At 33.8% G+C, this 22,740-nt stretch overlaps 1 non-coding gene and 1 pseudogene across 1 annotated transcript; one reads left to right on the top strand and one right to left on the bottom strand.

Moving 5' to 3' along the window:
• Positions 1 to 7,674: 7,674 nt before the first annotated feature.
• Positions 7,675 to 17,070, bottom strand: LOC128155972 (uncharacterized; annotated as a pseudogene).
• Positions 17,071 to 18,577: 1,507 nt separating this feature from the next.
• Positions 18,578 to 18,652, top strand: Trnas-aga (transfer RNA serine (anticodon AGA)). Its single transcript has one exon. It is a non-coding gene; the product is annotated as a tRNA-Ser (tRNA).
• Positions 18,653 to 22,740: the final 4,088 nt, after the last annotated feature.

The raw sequence follows: 22,740 nt of genomic DNA, 5'->3' as shown, positions 1-22,740 counted from the left end.
AATAATTTTTAACTCGCGAGTACAACTCTATTACGAGCTTTCTTCGACATTTGTTTTCATTTACAAATAGGCGGGCCTATATAAATGCGCCAGTTTGCTGCGACTCGCAATCGAAATAAGTGTCATCACTCAACGAAATGCTACATCGGCCGTAGCGTATACATCCATGCTATATTTGCGATAAATAATGAAACATGAAGGTAAAAAATGTGCTTCATAGATGACTGTATTATTCTGCTGAGCTACAGAACTAAATATTTTTTGAAATATTGCCGGGATTTGCGGACCGTAGATCTATTGTATAGACTATAGTACATGCAAAGAATAAAATGAAAATATACACAGCTGTACCATGTGTACGGTCAGAAAAACACGCCTTTAACTTGGATTTTGTTTGTTTGGTGTTTTTAAAAACTAATTTTGAATAATTAATCTATATTTCTTGTAAGTTTACTAGAAAAGTTTAATGTTGCAAGTAAATTATGCGTGTTAAAGTGTACTGAGAAGCGATAAAATATACATGCGACTCTCCCAAATTCATTCAAATGATATGAATAAATCTATAGCTAAATACAATTAGACAAATGTACTTTAAAACGTTGATTAATGAAACTGCCGCGACTGAATATTGTATGATATTTTTTTCTCAAATTGTTATTCACTTTCGTTGTGAGCAAATGGAAATAATCCACTACAGTCGAAGATAAAATATTGATTGACTCTTCTGTTTCATGATGACGTGCATTCCAAAAGCAATACCAGTTTTATCAAACAGGTTCTTGCAAACCATTCCGTTTTCTGTACACCTAAATTTATAACTGACTATGAGGACAAAAGCAAGTGTGATGATCCACAAGCAAGTGTGATGATGCAACTTTTTCCACGTGAAGAAATTGAGGGAAAATGCTGTCGAGAGGGAAAATAAACAACTACATGTATGCCCAAATAGTTAGTAAAAACGATTTTATCATACTAAAGCTTTATTTGTTCTCGTTACTTTGAGAAATCTACAATATCTTTAAAGCACATAAGTCCAATCCACACTTTTCAAAAGTTGTTCCCCTTTGCAGGGTCAACCCAAAGGTCAAAAGGGAAATAACCAAAATTCCCCTTCTTTATACAATCAAATAGTTTGGCGTACTGTGATGAAATCGCTTTGGCTTTGATTTATTCATTCAATATGTGGTGGCAACCCACATATTTAATAAGTCATTCTGGGGCAATCAAAATACATTTGTGTAGTACATGTATTTATTATCAACTGATATAGATACAAACATATAGATACAAGCATATAGAAACAAACTTCTATACTACTAAAGGCTACTGTGACAAATCTATGGATTTTCCCCAAAAGATGACGATAAAGAGACACACCATTTTTAAAATGTGGATTGTGAACACAACTACGACTTCCACAGAATTATCCATGTGGGTAACTCACGACCAGTTGTGCTATTACATGTATGAGACGCTGGCTGTTGATTTTCGACAACAATAATTTACATAATGTAATATGCCACTTTCAAACGGCGCCACCGTCTAACAGTACTTTCAGTACTTTGATTAAAATAATCACGTTCTTATCCTGTCAATCTTAATTATAATCCACGCATACATGTGAATTTTTTATCATTGAAATTACATGTAGTTCTATAAGATATAATGCATATATCTCTTATTTCTTTGTTTGCACATATATGAGACATAAATTTCACGATAAAAAAGCTATCTTATTCCTGAGAGAGAGAGAGAGAGAGAGAGAGAGAGAGAGAGAGAGAGAGAGAGAGAGAGAGAGTGTTTAAGTAGGTTGACTTAAAAAAATCATAAATTATCGGATTTCTTTTTTGATAACCTAATGACATGCAATGCAAACTTAATCATGTTTTTCACACCAGAAATTCCCTCAAATTGTGAAAAATGGAACTGATGGGGCGGGATTATCACGAAAGTATATGGTCTAAATAGCAATAACTAAGTTTTTCCCACGAGTAATTTGGACATTTATTTTTAAAACATCTTCATTCGGCCTCGCACCGTATGGGATTTACTGACCATGTACAAACCATATTAGATTAACATTAAACTATATGTGTAATTAAGCAAAGCACCAAATGTTTTAAAGCGATTTTATATAACCAACTTACATTGTTTTAGAGCCTGTATGCATCATTAATACGATATTTTTGTAACAATCATTGTCATTAATAGCGGATAATTTTCAAAAACTAATTAATTAGTATAACGCAAATATGTTAGTGGTCAAGAGGCAGGTATTGCTGGCTGCAGCTGTAAAGGTTTATCATGATGCAGTTTAAGAAATTCGCAAAAGGAATTGGTTTTTACTGTGTGTTAGATATGCAGACAGACAGACAAAGAATGACAGTGCTAGATTGGTAAGCAACTCCTTGTTCGTTTTAATAATCCTTTCTATGAAATCGCGCAAGCATAAACGTCCATCCAAGTTTATGCTCGTAAAGTCATTTGGGAGAAATTTCGAATCACCCCGCGTTCCGTGTTTTAGAAAGTGTGGTGTATCGCACTGCAATGTACAAAACACGAACAAATGAAACTCTCCAACAGTCACCACCTGCAATGTAATTTACATAGGCGTCGGAATCGGAGGGGGGAGGGCTAAGGGGGGCTTAGCACCCACCCCACCATTTTTGCAAAGTTAGACCTAACCATTAGGCACATAGCATCATAGAAGGTTAGCCTCCCCCCCCCCCCCCCCCACTCTTTCTCGCAGGAAACATATTTGTTCCTAAATTTACCTTGAAATGATTAAATTATTGAGAAGTTGAAGTCATAGGCATACTATTTCCCCCCCCCCCCCCCCCCCCCGGATTAGGAATTTCATGATGTGGGAATTTTTTTTATTTTGGTAGGTAAGATTTTTTTTGGAAGTATAGGTATAGTACTACCCCCCCCCCCCCCCCCCCCCCCCCCCCCCCACGGATATTTTGGGAATTAGTTTTTTATCATTTTTTTTTTGCTTGTCAATATTTTTTAGGATTAGTCTAGCCCCCCCCCCCCCCACTCACTTTCAAATTGCTTCCAACGCCATGCAGTAATTTATATATAGAGAGTTTAAAGAAGAAATGACATACATTAATAAATTATTTCGTTATTAAAATATTCTCGCTAACCTCAGTAAAGAGAATTTATGTGATGAAAACGCTGCTCAATATTCATTTCTCATTACACTGTATGCTATTGCTTTATTCAGCGAGAAAATTGATATATTGTATGTTTGTTACAGCATGCGCGGATCCAGAAAACATTTCCAGGGGGTGTCCGAGGGATAATTTTGTTTTCCAATGTTGGAGAGGGGTTTTGAGGCCTATTTCGGGAATTTTGCTATATAATCTTTTTAATTTGATTTCCCAAGAGGTGGAAGGAATAGTCCATGCACCCCCTTCTAGGTCCGCACATGAACGAGTATGATCTTTCTGTTGGACCAAAACAACGAACTGTATTAAACATGCGTATTTACACATATTTTACAATCAAGTTGAACAAAAACTGTTATTCAAAATACCCCAAATGACTTTAATGATTTCGTAAATAGAATAATATATAGGCTTATCGTGAAATTTTAAAGCTGCTATGTTCGATTTTATACGATGGCTATGCTAAGTATGAGTATCATAATAGACATTGCAGTAGTTTTCCAGGTACATTAAGCCATATTTTATTGAAAAAGTGATGTACACAATTTATTTACAAAAACAAACGACATAAATTGTATTGATTTCTTTCGTCTCATAATAAAATTCGCTGCTGAGGTCAAGGCGGGTATGGTTGTATTACGACTTTGAAAAAAATTCAAATCAAAAATAAACGTCGGTACATTTTATTCACTAATATTTGGGGAAGTGTTTTGTATACATGTACAATCGATACATCACATGCGGGTTGAATAAACCCAATCATTCGGGAACAAAACCAAGCGGTTCCCGTTTCTAAACATTCCCAAGATGGAGTTGGTTTGTTTTGTTTTTTGTTTTCTCATACAGAAATTTTTTATGTACTTTAAATAATACAAACTTTGAAAGGAGACGGATTTTGTTTGTGTAAATAGGCATTTGTCTAATAAATTTGGTCTGTATAGAAAAATATTTGATACTCCCATAGCCAAAAAAAATCGGACTATGTAGCTTTAAATTATCTGTATGTTTTAAAATCTTCCTTTTCTCGGACAGGTGAACACTATCTTAATTTTTACATTTTATTCCATACAAAGTAAAAACTTTTACCACATCATACGTGTAAAATTGACAATCACGATCGTCAGTTGTAAACGTTTGAACTCTCGGAAAAAGATGTATAATTTTGTTCTTAATGTTCTCTAATATCTTAGCTTATTTATCGATACAACTACGATTGTGATTTATATTATAGTTCTAATATTCAAAGAATAAAAAACAATATAGACCTAAGAAAGTTAACGATTACACATAGTTCATCATCATACGATGAAATATAACAGTTATGAAATGCAAAACATTTACGATTCTATATCTCGATTAGATCTAAGAAGTTTTTTTTACCAACTTGTGGTCTTACAGTTTGTTTTAGTATTAAATCCGCTTGACCAACTGAGTTGTCTAAAATATAATAATGATAAAATTTTGTGATTAAATATTTTCATGAAGTATATTACAGTCCTAGAAATCTTTCCTTCTTTTACCGCTATATTTGCACCTTTACACAGAGTAGATGCTCTTTATGACCATAAAACAGGTAATGAAAGTCCGTGCGGTCAGAACCATCCATGTGAAAATTAAATGTCTATGATATGCGGTATCCAATTTTAGAGACACGGTTGAAATTTAGTTTCAAGAAAGAATGTCTCTGTTTGAAATGCTCTGAAGAAGGAGACAGAAGATACGAAAAAGGTATCAATAGGACTTGAAGCGCGTACGCAGGGGGGATGGGGGGGGGGGGGGGTCGGGCACTAAAGTCTTAATCTCGAACACGGTCGAAGCATCACCATTATCTCCAAATAAGTTATTACATGCAGTTCTTGTTTTTCTGTCCAAAGATTCAGTATTGTTCTTTTACATGCATGAAAACTACAGTAAAATGTCACCAGATGGAATTTTTTTTAATGTTGATCATCTGGCTAAAATTTTGTTCTAGGATCATATCAAAGTAATTTTTTCAGTGCCCCATTCCTCCTTATTTGGCATATCGCAGTTTATATTGCCGTTCATTAATTAACTCTGAATAAAAATAATACATATAAAGTACATGCTTCCTTTGGTGCTTAATATTCTCTCGATTTCTTGCAAATTATACAATACCAGAGAACGATGCTGTATGTAGTAGCTTTTTACCCGATTAAAAAAAAAACCGCATTGATATTACCGATGTGTTTTATTTGATTTTTTTAATCAGCACTAACGGCAGCATGAAAATAAAAAAGTCGCGCACACTCGAATTATACTCGGCCTTCGGTGGTGGACTAAAGTATTAGCTCTCGCCATGTTAAAGTTGGACTTAAGACCTGTATTTTGACAGTATTTAAGATTATCCTATTAAGATATGACAAATTTATGAGCTATGGTGAGATCTTATGAAAAATATTTGGTCTTTTAATTAAGATAGATTTTAGTCAAAAGTCGGTTATATGTTAAACGAGCCCAGGGTTTATATGGCAGAGTAGGAAAAAGTAAGATTGGTCGTGCTCTTGTGGGGGAGGGGGCATTTCCTTTGGTCCAGGTTGTGCATTAGGACAGATATCATTTCCCGTTCTGACGGAAAAGTCCTGGGGATGTATTCACAAAAACCATACGCCAGCCATGGTAAAACGCAGACAACGAGTTTGCGCTGTGTGACGTAGTGACGTCATGATTAAGATGTCATTTTTAACGTTGTGACGTTATCAGCAGTATTTCACTAAACACATAGATCATACGATGTATATTGATACAAATTTTAAAAAATCAATAATGAAAAACAGAACCTGAATGTATTTAATATTTATTTTTATTTTAATGTATATTTTTTCAAATTGCCATAGGCCCAAATAGGCCCTGTGGCACTTAACGTAGATATTCAAATAGGCCCAAATAGGCCCTGTGGCACAGAAATGGTTAAGGGAATTTGTTTTATAAAAGTAACCGAAGAATTACTAACGACTTGTCTCCTAATGGCAACAGTGCATAGTATGGGGCATTCCTGAAAAGGTGGCAGGTTTTTTTTACTACATGTAATGCATTGAACAGAGCAGCCAGTGATGCACTGAAGAAATTTACTTTGTAAACCCCTTGAAATAAAAAGATATAGATACTGTGCTTATGAATCACAGACTTATGTAATTTAAGTCAGAAGCAGCATGCAAAGCATGCTTTGAAATGATCATATACTAGTATATGTTAATGCATCTCAGGAAGAAGTTTGGTCTGTGTACCCCTTTTGATAAGATGAACATAGATCAAAACATTGTCCTTAACCGGTGTCAAAGATAAAAAAAAAAATGTCCTCAAATACATTGTTTTCTAAGTTTGGTTTCTATAATTATCTTCAAAGAGAATATGGTAACAGACCAGAAAACCTCTTCACTAAAATCATTGACGACTAAAGTGTCAAATGCCATTGGTTTGAAACTACTTGTAAAAATTAAGGTGTGAACAACTTATCTCGGTTATAGCTTAGGCCACATCAAAATGTCCTATACGCTTTTCCTTGTGACTTTGTATTAGGGTAATACCCCAAATCATTATTTTCCTTGTCACCTTGTCCATGTACTACCACGTCTAGGTCATGACGAATCCCTACATGACCATGACCATCTCTGTGTCAAATAAAGGCAGCAGCAAATGCATAACCCCCACCAAAAATATTGCTATGGCATAGCAATCCATCCTCAACACTTGTAATGTAGACACAGATTAACAGACAGACAAGGTAAATCCTTTATACCATGATACCTTTATTTGCAGAGGTAAAACAATATTAATAAGGGAACACTTTTGTCAGTTAAAAATTATATATTCTATTTCTCAAAGTTAGAAAAATATGTCATGCATGATTTCAAACACAAGACATGTATATATATGTGAACATTCTTGATAGCTGTAATAGTAGTAGCATTTGAAAATTGTTCACAGAGAGACAAACAGAAAGCTACACAAACAGATCATCGCATACACTCTTCTGGTCTATGGCCAGCAGAGCTAAAACCCACAGGTGTCATGAGAAATTGAACGTCACAGATGTCCTCTGCAAACATAAGGGGAAATATACACTACATGTAAATATTAGATATTAATATGATTGTCCTTTTTTAAAAACGTTAAGTATTCTAAATTACATTGTAATATATTTTTAAAATATATGCAATACATATTTCAATCATGTTCACTTGACCTTAAACATAAAAGTAACACATAAGAAATTACAACATCTTATTGCTGATATTAAGATTTTAAAACGAATAAAAAATAAACCATGAGGTTACACCACAGGTACACATGTTGCAGATGGGAAGCAGAGAGAGTAATACAGATATAACACATACACATTCAATCTTCAATCTAAAACATGAAGCATACAGACGACTCGTTTATAAATAAGTCCAGGGTATTTCATGAGGAGATTATCTTCCAATTACTGTTGAAATTTAAAGGGTTTATTACAGAATCATTTGTTACTGCAAGACCTAAATTTGCATCCTCATCTTCCGCCATTACGTTTAACGGGGGCTCATTGGAATCAGCTTTCGTATCTGCTGATTAAGTCTCAGCATATGTTGCATTTTACTCTTTTTCTGATGAATACTTCTATCAGCAAGAAATTTGCAATTGTTTTTTACTTTCAGTGCTTCTGCCTCTCTTGGTACACTTTAATCTTTAAAGTCCATATAAAATTCAAATGTCCTATTCCATTGTCCATTTTTTCTTTGATGGTAATGTGGTGCATGATGGTTTATCCACTGATTCTATACCACTTGGGACATAATCCTTGTGTTCTTCAATAGAATCTGTGAATCAAATATAAGAAAGGTTCAGTGAATTAAATTCTACAATTGTACATGTAAGTTAAAATAATAGTGTACGCAACACATTTTCATAACATGCTAGTGCTTGGTATTCAATTTGTATACACACTATGCTGCAGTAAATTGTGACCACATCTTTCAAGTAATAATGCTTTAATGTTTAAAAACTAAAAAATTATCTGTGATCACATATCAATGTATATATTTAAGAAATAAACAACGTTATTTAGTGAACATGGCGTTATGAATAGCAATTGCTCTGTTGGCATATTCCATGATGCACGCTAGCGCATCATGGAAAATATGCCAGCAGAGCAGTTGCTATTCATAACGCCATGTTCACTAAATAATCGTTGTTTATTACTTATATTTGCATTTTACCACTCGCAAATACCCTGTATTAGCCTAGACCTTGACATTTAGCTATTACATCAAAAGTAAACATTCAGACTGTAATGTATCTTTTTAATTCACATAGATTTGTTAACAGAATCAATGATATGTTATAACAGTAATTCCTTTAAAATGTTATCAAAAACATGTTTTAATATTACATGTAAATACGTCAATTTTAATGGAGTTGGAGAAAAACACATGATGTATTGTATAGTGGTTTAAATCTATAACGTCATGGAAAAGTATATATAACGTTACACCTTTATGACGTCATAGTATACTGACAGAGCAATTGCGATTATAGAGAAATAATTGCAGCTCCTCCGTATGGGCTTACAGTGGGAAAAAACAATGGAAATGCAAATATTTGCATATAAACATATGTCTAAACTTGCAATATATATATGTACGCATATGAACAGTCAAATATCTGACCTCAAAGACACAAAAAACTCATAAACAACCCACTGCAAAAATATTTGAGCAAACAATCTATGACAGTGACCAACATCCCATGTACCTGGTAATTATGTTTGCAAATAAACAGATAACTAAACTCAAAGACACAGTAATAAACTATAGGAAAAATGTTAGAACAAATAATCTCTGACAGTGACCTACAGTTCATGAATAGACACAAACATTTATACATGAAAGAGATTCAAAAACCACAAGCATTCCCATACATATTTTTCATTGTACATATGTACAAACTCAATATGTATGGACGCATATATCCAGTATACAAATGTCAATTAAGTAAACTCAGAGACACAAAAACTCATGAACAATCAACTGAAAAATGTTAGAATAAGAAATATATGATGATAACCCACAATTCATGAACAGACACAAACAGGTATACATATACATGACAATGTCCCACAATCCATAAACAGACCCAAACATGTATATACAAGACAATGACCCACAATCCATGAACAGACACCAACATTTTTTTACAGTACAATAGTTCATCAAACAAATTACGTAAAATTTTCTCCAGCATTCTATCATACTAATATCAAAACTCTTGTGACAAAAATCAAATTAGAAATTACATGTTTTATATGTACTAAGTAATGGAAATAAAAGATTAATGTGAACAATTGAAGATCTTTATAGGAACATGGTTACAGTAACATTTTTTTCTAGACTAAATGCTCATAGTATTACATTTAATCATATGTACTAGAGTTTATAACTGCGTAAACATTACATGTAATTTGTATATAATTTGTTATTGTATGGATTTTACATGTTTATCAAAAACAACAGTTGAATTTTTATTGAACCTGTTATTTTCCACAGGATTCGATGTTGGGATGAGATGTTAGTAGTGTTTGGCTGGGATGTTCGGTAATGAAAAAAATGTAGAAATACAGATAATTTATTAATCATGTAAGCCAATAAGTCATTTTTGTATACCCTTTAGATGAAGCAGCTAGGATTAACAACTAGGCAATTGTTAATAAAAAGATTTCTGCGAGTATCTTAATTTGTACATTTTTTTATCAAACTATGCCATTAATTTATCACATTAATTTTGAAGATCATTTAGAGCTAATATTATATGTTTATCATGAACATCATTTATCCTTTCCTCTGGTGTATCATTCCTATCGTATCTTGCATGTACACTTTTCAATGTACATGTATAACATGCGTCAATCCTATCATATCGTGCGTGGTTTCTATCCTATCATTTTATTATCATGTTAAATTCATTGCGGGTACAGTATAACAGAGAACCAAAAATTAACATAAAGATCAAATATCTAACTCAAAGTCACAAGAAAAATGTTTGAGCAAACATTCTATGAGAGTGACCCACATCCCATGAACAGACAAAAACATTTATATATATGACAGCACTCCAAAAGCAATGAGCATTCACATATATATCTTTGAATTTACAAATGTCTGAACTCAATATGTATGAATGCATATACACAATTGACTAAACTTGAAGACACAAAAAACACATAAACAAATAACATGAAAAATGTTTAAACAAACAATATATGATAGTGACCCACAATCCATGAACACTGATACAAACATATATATATGGTACCCGCATCAATATTTTTTACAATCTTATACTATCATATCATTTATCAGACCTATTGATCAAGCATACAGATCTATCATCATGCACAAATCCAGTAGTACCGAGTGTTAATCCTAGAAAGTTTATCATTTAACTTCACGGTTTTTCTGTGTATCCTATTATGTTAATCATATCGTTCCTTTCCATAAGCAAGTCATTTTATTTGGAAGTTACATGTTGTTCAATACGCCGTTAAAGCAAATATTTATTGATCAGTAAACTCAAAAACATAAAAACTCATGAACAATCAACTGAAAAATGTTAAAATAAGAAATCTACAACAATGACCCACAATCCATGAACAGATCGACGCCAACATGTAACATATTTAAACAATAAAATGCTTTCTATAGTGATTCATTCGGGATATGAAGGTAGTGACATTGCAGGAAAAATACATAACCTGCTAAATAACCAGTGTTAGCGTGTTATGTAAATTTTTCCTGCAATGATCGCTACCTTCATAACCTGCATGAATCATCAAAGAAAGCATTTTATTGTTTATATTAACATCTTTCTTTAACTAATTAATAAATTGATTATGAAAAGTTAGTAAAATTTACTAAATTACTGTTAACGTACACATGTACGTTAGCTAAAAGAAACAGCCAAATCGTCTCCTGTGAGACTTTCAGTCTGACATCATCATGATTATTTCATGCAGTCCGTGATTTTACTTAGGTCGCTGTAGGTTCAGATCAATCGATAAACAGGGCGTGTTAATTTCAGTCCTGTCACTTTCAGCCGCTGTAGATTTCGACCAATAGTTAAATGGGGCGTGTAGATTTCAGTCTGGCTATTTCTATAGAGCTATGAATTAACTATAACCTTTCGTAAGAAATTGAGGAAATTATACTTAAAAGTTTGTAGATGTAAATATACGACAATGACCCACAATCCATGAACAGATACAAACATGTATATACATGACAATGACCCACAATCCATGAACAGACACAAACATGTATATACAGTTCAATAATTCATCAAACAAATTAGATACAATTTTCTCCAGCATTCTATCATACTAATATCAAAATGCTTGAGACCAAAATTAAATAAGAAATTACTTTGCTATGTAAACAAATCTTTTGTTTTAATTTTGAATGTTGAAGCAAAAATTCCAGTTATAGACCTAAAATGAATGTATTAAATGTTAGGAACTGTTTTTTTATTCTTAAAATGAATAAAATGATAGACAAATCAGCTTGAAAAAGACTTGTATATTGAACCTATGTAAATAAAAAAATAGGGCACAATCCTGGTTTACATGACAAAGAATTGTGAGCTCTGTATCTTGCTTATAACTCAATGACTGACTCTCAAATTTCATTTGATCATTAGAAATATATCCTAAAGCATTGTAAATAATGAAAACAGAAAAACAAAATTTGACCAAAATCATGACAGTGCCCCTTTAAAATATTTGCATATATACAAATGTATAAACTCAAAGACACAAAAAAGTCATGAACAAACTACCTGGTACAGGAGAAATAATACAAAAATTAACCTACGATAGTGACCCACAATCCATGAACAGACACAAGCATGTATATATATATGACAGTGATACACAATCCATGAACAGACACAAACATGTATATATGACAGTGAACCACAATCCATGAACAGACACAAACATGTATATATGGCAGTGAACCACAATCCATGAACAGACACAAACATGTATATATGACAGTGAACCACAATCCATGAACAGACACAAACATGTATATATGGCAGTGTCAGAACCACAATCCATGAACAGACACAAACATGTATTAGTATAGCAACCTTAGAACTATAAGCATTCACATATATATACATATACATGCAAACACAAATAAAACTCAAAGAAATGGAACACCTCAACTGCCTTATGTAGATAATGCCCATAATATGCTGATAGTTCAACATTTCATGCTGATCATCAATCAACATTACATGCTGATACATCAAGTGAACTTTACATGCTGATACTTCTTCATTATATGATAATTTATCAATTATCATTACATGCTGATAGTATAACATTACATGCTGATAATTTTTTATTATATGATTATACCTATTCACTATATGATTTCACTAATACATGCTGATATTTCATAAAATGATGGTATTACAGTATGCGGTGATTCTAAATTCGCTATAAGTAGCAGGATCGTGATTCGATAAAACTCAGGGATATTACTAAGGAGAGAATAGACTAAATTCAAGCTACATTGTACCCAACAATTTAAACAAGCTTCTTTTATGCTTATTTCCTTATATAAATATGGACACCCCATTGGTTATTATCAAAACTTATATTCCCAATACTAGGGCTTGTGCCATTCAGCTGAAACTGGATGCTGGAGGGAATGGGGGCACCATCACTTTTGATTACATTTGTTGGAACTTGCGCCGAAATCTCTGTGTGTCAAACAACTCCATAGTCCCCTTATTGTAACTCGTCTTTGTTTAGGCGCCTTCAAATTGGATGCCAATTTTATGAGTACGTTTTATGTTGTAGGTTGATTGTTTTAATTCTGCAGGCAGGCGCCCTCAAATTTATTTTACCCCCTTTGGATTGGGCATTCTACGCCATTAAATAGCAATTTTACTTTCTGTCTTAAGGAAATCAGAGCATGAGCAATCATCCATTAGATCCCAGCGCTTCTCACAAACTATCTTTTATTTAAGGGGGGGGGGGGGGAGGGAGGGGGGGGGGGGTGGTGGTGGTGGTGGCAGACCTACCCCTCAATCACAAGTCAACAATATAAAATAGGGAATGGGGGGATCCCGTATTTTACAATATTTCATCTATTGATCTACATATGATCGAATTTCCATTTTCATAAAATTATTGTAAAACTACATACAAAGGATAGAGCATTGCGTCCTCCAGATTGGAATATCTTACATGAAGTCAGATGCTAGGGACTACGTGCGCTGTTGAAACTGATTTTAGCAGTAACTGTACTGTTGAAAAAAATTAGTGCTTACATTGTCCACTCCTTTACGTGGATCTCCAGGGAAAGCCCACCCATAAATCTGATGTAACCTGAATGACAGAAGTCTTTGATTAGGTGCTATGAATACTTTTAGCGGTCCACTTTGACCAAGCGCCATAAACTTGGGTTCACTTCAGAATGCACATTTTTGGACAAAAAATCCCCTGGGGTACCTCGAACCCCCTGATTTGTATGCACTGATGGGGAGCGCCAATGGTTTTCCCAAGCAGGCTTTCTTTAAATATAAAATGACTCTGTTAAAGGACAACACATAATCAAGTGGTATTATTTGTTGAGTATCTTGATCTATTAAACTAGTCTCAGTGGACCTTAGTAATATCTGATCAATCTTCGAAACAGAGAAAAAGCCCAGTGTTAAAAACTTGTCAGGCATCAATGAGTTCTGAATTTTAGTGTATTTCAATCTCAAGATGACCCTTCCCTATTTTTAGAATCACCGCAGAGTGAAGTACCATCACATAATAAAGAAGTATCACCATGTAACAAAGAACTATCATCATATAAAGACAAAGTATCAGCTTGTAATGTTAAAGTTTCAGCATGTGATGTTGAAGTATCATCATGTAAATTAATGTTGAAGTATCATCATCATCCACATAAGGTAGTTGAGGCGTTATGTACAAAGACACTATAACCTCATGAACAAACAATCTGTTAGAATGACCCACATCCCATGAACAGACAAAAGCATGTATATATGACAGCAACCCAAAAATCATTAGCATTCACATATATATTTGCACTTACACAAATTTCTAAAGTCAAAGACACAAAATAGGCGTGAACAAACTACAGGAAAAATGTTAGAACAACCAATCCATGACAGTGATCCACATCCCATGAACAGACACAAACATGTAGATATGAGAGCAACCCAAAAACCATGAGCATTCACATATATATCTTTGACTAAATATGTATGCATGCATATGCACAAATGTCTAAACTCAAAGACACAAAAACCCATGAACAATCCACAGAAAAAATTGCAGAACAAAAACTCTATGACAGTGACCCACAATCCATGAACAGACACAAACGTATATATATACGAGGGTTGTCCAAAAAGTTTGTGGACACATGTAATTTTATTCAAAATAGAAGCGCCATTTTCAGGAAAGTATTATAATATTGTAATAAAGAGCATAATAATGTATATTTTTGTAATGGAGTTATGAATGTATATACATTGCCTATACAGGCCGCACAGCCCAGTATGACGTTAAATTATAATGACGTAGTACTGGGTTTATTGAGAGTAATATGCCGCATTCACCGTTTGGTCAGAAGGTACAATCGCATATTCCATCAACATATCACTTGTGCCACTTGTGGATAAGTTTCCATAATCGTTTCATTCATTTCAGTTTTTTACTTCAGTTGACACAATTTTTTTATTGCCAGCGGTCAGATGAAGTTGCTTTTTCATGCGTTTTTAAAGACATATTCTTGCCGTAATATCTTTTAAATGTCCTCTGCTGGTTTGAAAATATTTTTAAATGATGTATGAAAATAATGTACACAATACAGACTACATCACAATAGAAGATTATGAAAACAGTAAATATACATATCTAAAAACTCAATTACAAAGTTTGGACAATTTTTGCGCTGGGACGTGCATACTTTCTGCGAGCCTTTGATACATTAAAATTTTACTTTATTTCTATAGAAAACAATAAAGACCACTTTGGTTTGATCTGAAATTTTATGACAAAGATTTAGATATATAATATGAATAAATTAACCCATTTAAAATGATAAAAATGCTATTGTTCATGAACATATTTGGACAACCCTGGTATATATAGTATATATATATGACAATGACCTACAATCCATGAACAGACACAAACATGTATGTGTGACAATGACCTGCATTTAATCCATGAACAGACACATATATGAAAATGACCCACAATCCATGAACAGACACAAACATGTATATATGACAATGACCCCCATTTAATCCACGAACAGACACAAACATATACCGGTATATATATATATTTATATATATATGACAATGACCCACAATCCATGAACAGACACAAACATATATATATATGACAATGACCCACGTTTAATCTATGAACAGACACAAATACATATATTTGACAGTGACCCAAAAACCATGAGCAATCACACAGTTATATGTTTGCATATACACAATGTCACAAAGACACAAAAAAAATCATGAACAATCTACAGGGAAAATGTCAGAACAAACAATTCCATTTCAGAGAAAAAGCTGTCATTGTCAAAGTTAAGGATAAAGGCTGATTAAAAAGTGGTGACAAAATATAACTAAAACAATAACGAAATTAAGAATCCTCGACACCCTGTGACTTCTACTTTTAAGACAATACGTCACATCATGGCAATTTCAACGCGATGTGAAACAGTTTATATCGCCAATAATTGGTGTTTTAAATATCTCTGTGCAGCTATGGGTTTACCCTCAGTCTACCAACCCACAGGTTCTGAGTGTGAATACTGGAGGAGCATTTATTTTAATGAAGAGAAATGAAATTTAAAGTCCCCCCTTAAAAAACTGATTATAAGGGGGTGGGGGGTAATTTTTAAGTCAAAACACATGGTAAAAATCAATATCTTTAATTAAGAAAATGGGCTTGTATGCAGAACTTTTAACAGGTGTTGAGGACCCTCAAATAATGTACCTGCATGTATTACCTTCACTGATAGTTCCTTCCAGACAATGCTGATGCTACTACCATTACAAGCTTCTATCTCATATTCTGAAAAGAAATAAAATGATTTGGTGATTAATTAGTACTCGGATGGCATCCTTTAAGGAGGCTGGGTGGTTAATAAATTAACCATCAGATCTTCTTTAATTTTTTTGATATGATTTGTCTAGCTATAAACTATCATTTACAAAAGAAAAAAATCTAAATATTTTAGCTTTAAAATCTTATTACTTTTCTCTATCTTTATACATAGGTCTTCTTATTAAGGAGATAAAAATAGTCCAAAAATTGTTGCGCCAATTGAGTGCTCTTAAAAAGATCCTAGCACTAAACTATGCGGTATATGCAAAACTGCCGCTTCCAAAATGCTCCCTATAGTATACAAAGAACAATGATATTCTAGTGAAGTCCTGCCTTGACAAAAATTCCCTATCATTCAGAATACATGTATTTGTGTAATAAAAATACCTATGCAAGGCTGTTGAACATATTCTGCAACATGGTCCTTTATGACCTGTTGAATCTGTTGAACAAGTATATACGGTAATCATGTGCTGCAACAGATCTTCACTGTTCTGCAGAATCTGTGGAACATCTGGGTGTGCTTCAACAGGATTTGCCTTCAAATTCCTCCCTAGAGTACAGGCAAAGAATAATTGTCAATGAAATTTTAGTTACTACAGGTCTACTGTAGTTACTGAAATGTTCCCCTATATTTCAGAAAGAGTAACTTAAGGTAATACCTGTAGTAAAATGCCAAAGCTGTTGAACATGTGAAGTTACATGGTCCTGAGTAGACTGTAGTATCAGTTAAGAGCCCATCTTAACTAGTTAGTGGAACATCTACATGAGTTACCATTGTGTCCCTCTCTAGAATGCTCTCTGTTATAAATTTGAAAAAGATTTCATTGTATTAGAGTTAAGCTTGTAAATCATGTGTTGAAAAAAGTAATGTAGTTAATGAAAAATACCTGTTCATGTCTGACATCTGATGAATCAGTGCAGTGTTCAGAAGAATCTATGGAACGTGCATCACAGTGCTGCAACAGAGTCCAAAGTCATATCTAATCTCCTACTGTCTATCTATATTCCTCCATGCAAAGAGTCAAAGCTTCCATGGGTAGTTGTTCAACATTAATTTCATAACAGCATTATTTTTGGGCTTGTCTGAGGTTGCATCATTAATGTGCTTTCCAAGCTTTTGGAAGATTCATACTTATCAATGCTGTAAAATAATAATGAAAACAATACTTAGATAAAAAGTCTAATGTTACATATAAACATAAGCATTCATATGATGAAATATTATGGTTATATGAACAATGCATGCGTTATGAAACAACAATACATATCACAATATAGTGGTAACGATATATGAATCACAATGTATTTTTAGAAAATACAAGGGCACCGCAAAGCAGAGCATCCCCTCGCAAAATGAAATATTTGGGGGGGGGGGGGATGCATTATTTAGAATATACATGTAATTAAAAATAACAAATAATATTTATCTTCATAAAACCTCTTTAGATCAAAATATTCCTTTCCCCATGCAAGCTCTTGGGGGGGGGGGGGGGGGGAGAGGAGGTAATAATTTTTTTTTCTTCATACAAATAAAAACCTGAAACACACTACTATACCAGCTGTATGTTTCTCACATGCTTCTCACACGCTATACAGTTTTTACAATACGTTCCTAGCATAGCACGGTTTGCTTTTTGTACGATATGATAAATGTTACTCGCACTGTATGGTCTTTTTTCACATGATATGATATCATAATGCTTCCTGTATGAAAAAGTGTATAGAAAAAGTGTTATTCATGTATCTAGCTGCAATAATGTAGCCCTCTCCGATTTTTATATCTGATGTTTACTGAAGAGGGCTACAATTCCACAGGATCTCCGTAATGGTGCTAAATTAATTTTTTAATGCAACTGACTTCGGTCTAAAAATTTCGATTTTATATTTGACTTCCTTTAGATAAAATGATTTTTTAATTCAGGTTGAACAAACTAACGGTATATATATCAAAACCAGATAAAACACATAAGCATGTTTACCAGTCGTCTTTTTCAGCAGCCATGACAGTTCTAGCGTGATTGTATGGGATCTACGCTTGGAGTTTTGATGGGCTTGATAACGTGAATGACAGAGTAAATAATCGATCTTTCCTCGTTCTATCACTAAAACAATGTTTCAGGAAATGGTATATAATGGAAAATTCATATTTACCGCGTTAATTATGTTTAAAATAGGGGAATTCCTATATTCAGGTAAAGATCCGCTCCTGAATTCTCTGTGACGGTCAGACCGGTTCGAATACCGGCGCCAGATAGCTCAGTTGGTAGAGCACCTGACTAGAGATTCAGGGGGCCCGGGTTCGAATCCCGGTCTGGTCCGTCATTATTTCTCCCATCCCGTTACATCTCATTGGCTGTCCCAAAATAAAACTGGTCAAGGCCAGTAAACATGGCGGACAAATTCAACTTGTGTTGTTGACATACACGAAAAATAACCGATATATGGACTATACTTGATATTTTTGGATTAATTTATGCCATAGACATCTACAATGTTTGAGTTCTGGTAAGAAATGCAAATGTTATTTCCATTTATGTACGATTTGAGACGAAATTGTTGCGGGAGTGAATTACTCCCGCTCTTGCACCATTACGGAGATCCTTTTGAGTTGTAGCCCTCTCCAAAAAAAAAAAAATCGGGAGAGGGCTACATTATTGCAGCTAACATGTATCATACAGGAAGCATATCATATCATGTAAAAAAAAAAATGATCATACAGTGCTAGTAACATATTGATCATATAGTTCATTTCCAATAATTGTGAATTTGATTTCTCACAATTAATGTTTATTTTCTTTTTTTTAAAACATCTACATATTAACATGAATTTCATTAGTTAAGATTATTACAAGTTTAGATAGAAAAAAAATCATCATTCAAAATTCAATATATGGAATGTTTAAAACAATGGCCTTTTATAGACAAAAAATCGCCCATTAAAAGTACCGTATTTTTCGGAAATCAGGTCGATACTTTTTTTTCCTGGCACGTGGACCTCGATCGCCCTATTCATCGCTTCACCTAATTTATGTTTTTTTTTTAATTTGATATGAAATTTTGCACAAATTTATGCATATCTCCAATAAAATCATGAGTGTTTACTATAATACTGCTTGAGTTTTTGTGTACAAATCATATGGATTTTTATCAATATACTGTAGTAATTTATCATAAACAAATTAAATGTGAATAGATTTATTTCTTCTAACATTTCTTACTTCGATCGCTAAGACTGAATCATCTTTCTATCATTATTACATGCTGTCATGCATTTTGATCGTGTGCTTATGATAAACAAGAAATCGATTTCGCATGGTTAAAGTAAAATGAGAACCGTACAAAGGGTACAGACCCTGAAACGTACTACTACACTACACACTCGCTGCACGCTCGCTAAACGGTTCACACGAAACGCTGAACGGTTCACACGAAACGCTGCACGCTTTGCCCGAAACACTAAACGCTTTACACGAAACGCTGAACGGTTTACACGAAACGATTCTCGCACGAAACGATTTGCTCGCTTTTCACACGCTTTTATCCTGATCGATTCGGGTCCTCTCGGATTTTTACCCTGACTCTGTTAGTAAGAATTAATTTTAAGAAAAGCCGAAATAATAGAAATACTGATATTAGAAACATTTATGTACATAAGTATTGAATTGATCAATTAAAATCAATTATAAACATATTTATTGCTTAAAAGAAATATCCATGATTCTTGTTAGTCCTGTAAATAATAAAAATTCCAGAGAAAATATTCAATACCAAAAATAAAATCCGTATGATTACAAACTGAAATCGGTTTTTCAGTATTCGGCGGGATTTGTTTTTTCTTCTCACATTAATATTTTTAATGGTTTCAGAGAATACGATGTAAAAATACTAACTGTTAATAAACCTGTAATTATTTACATTGATAATTTTGAAAGTTATGTAAAATAAAATTAGTCACATAAGTTAGAAAAATGCTATAAAACAACTGATTAATTTTTTTTTATGTCAAATCAATCGCGTAAATAAATGTTCTGTACATAATATCACAGAGAAAATCAATGGATGAAACAATAAAGAAAGTTGTCATTACTATTTCGGATTTCGGAAAGAACAAAAAATGATTTAGATTTTTGTCTCAATATTCCTATACATAACCGGCGCCCCGCATAAGGGCGTACAATATATCTATCATACATGTAATTTATTTGAATTAAGTACCATGCATATAGATTCCCATAATAATCAATTGCATGAATTGTGTACATTTTAGGAAAATTGCAGTGTGTTAATTATCTGTTGTTTTACGTTATCAGAGCTTAAATAATTAAAATAATAATTTGTAGAAATATTTTTAATCGGGATTCAGAAGAATTTACTTCCCGCAATTCATAGAAATGAACAGTATATTTTCTTTCTATGTTTACATTTAATTTTGTTCAAATTAATGTTAAATAATCTATCATTGAAATTGTGTGCATCATCAAATACTGATTCCGACTACCTTGAAGTCATTAAATTTCTATTGGCTATTGACAAAAAAAGAGAGACGCGTGACCACCCAATGAAAACGAATACACAGAGTTTGACTGACAGGTTCAGCCAGGTGCAGGTCTTACCCGATGTCCGAGGTTATGTGTACTGGTTGTACACAGCCGAATAGTCTCAGTAACTAGTCTTCTTTCAATACGCGAACTTTTCTTTTGTAGGTTAAAAATTAGTTCAATTTATAAGTGTATCATTTCTTATAGATTTTTTCCACAAGATTATCTCAAAGGAGTTTTGCCAATCACAAACAGTTAAAAGTAATGTTTAACACGAGCGCTATTTTGAAACAATTAAATTGTCAGAGAGTTCCGAATGAAATCTGATGAAGATTCACACGGTTCTCGCACGCTTTGCCCGAAACGATTTACACGCTTTGCCCAAAACGCTGCACGCTTTGCCCGAAACGCTAAACGGTTTACACGAAACGCTTCACGATTCACACGAAACGCTAAACGGTTTACAGGAAACGCTAAACGGTTTACACGAAACGTTTCTCGCATGAAAGTTGCATGCTTTTTTGGTGTAGTAGTACGTTTCAGGGTCTGTAATTAAAGGAGGAAAAAATATCGCCGGGTAGATATAAAAAGCTGATTTCTTTTTATAATAGAACACATCTACAAGTTTTTTTTCTGGAGATTCAAAATAAAACTCTCAATGAAATCTAAACCAGGTGTCTCTGAAATAAGTCTGGGTTGCTCCTACTTTGTTTATACACAGTTGAACTCTCGGCACGTGCTACTCATGCCCGCAGTTTTCGAGAGGTTGACTCATTATATACACAATATAAAAGTCACACAGAGGTGTGAACGATTATCATGATTAAGCACATATATAAATTATTATTGTTTAAGCAATACGGTAGGATATATCCAAATCTTAAGGAATACATGTAATTACACTGACGATAGATGGACCGTAACATTAGCGGGTGAAATGAAATCTCCGGTGAACTATTTCATATACAGTATTATATACTACTTTAGACTCGATCAACAACAAAGACACAGGGTTGCATGTGCTACCGGGTTACTGTCGTATCGCCCCAAAGCCAAAGCGCCCCATGCACGAGCGCCCCAAATTTTATTTGGAGCGCCCCAATTACGTTTCACGAGCACCCCAAATGTATTCACGAGCGCCCCAAAGTAAAATTATCATTATACCTTACGTCTTTGAAAATTTGCACGAGCGCCCCAAATTGGATTTTCCAATATTGTACTAAAATCGGGATCGTTTTCACGAGCGCCCCAAAATGATTTTCCTGATTATGTCTTTCTGCATAGAATCTTGTTGTATTATTACACCTTACGCCTTGAATAATTTGCCCGAGCGCCCCAAAATTGGATTTTCCAATATTGTACTAAAATCGGGATCGTTTTCACGAGCGCCCCAAAATGATTTTCCTGATTATGTCTTTCTGCATAGAATCTTGTTGGATTATTTTTTTTACGAACGTGCCCTGGAGTTGCCTACGATTTGTAAGAAAACTATCTTATCATTTCCACGAGCGCCCCAAAATAACTTTTAACTTTGCTCTCAAATCAGCATTCTATGTTTCTATAAAGTTAATATTTGACCTCATGTGTAATAAATATTTGAAACCTGATTTTGCTTTAAAATGTATGTTGGAGAATCTCACTTTTACGTTAAATAAGCATCATTTACACGAACGCCCCCCCCCCCATGAGATTATTCTATTTTGAACTAAAATCAACGTTGGTGTGTGAGTTCCCAAGTTTGGATTAATTTCACGAGCGCCCCAAAATGGTTTTGTTTATTAGTCCTTATTAATCTTCGATGGAATCTCATTAAACTTACACATTATTATTCCGAGCGCCCCAAAATACATACCTCAATTTTTTTTTTATT

The sequence above is a fragment of the Crassostrea angulata genome, chromosome 7 (assembly GCF_025612915.1).
Source record: "Crassostrea angulata isolate pt1a10 chromosome 7, ASM2561291v2, whole genome shotgun sequence".
Taxonomy (NCBI): domain Eukaryota; kingdom Metazoa; phylum Mollusca; class Bivalvia; order Ostreida; family Ostreidae; genus Magallana; species Magallana angulata.
This window is presented reverse-complemented; position numbering and strand designations above follow the sequence as displayed.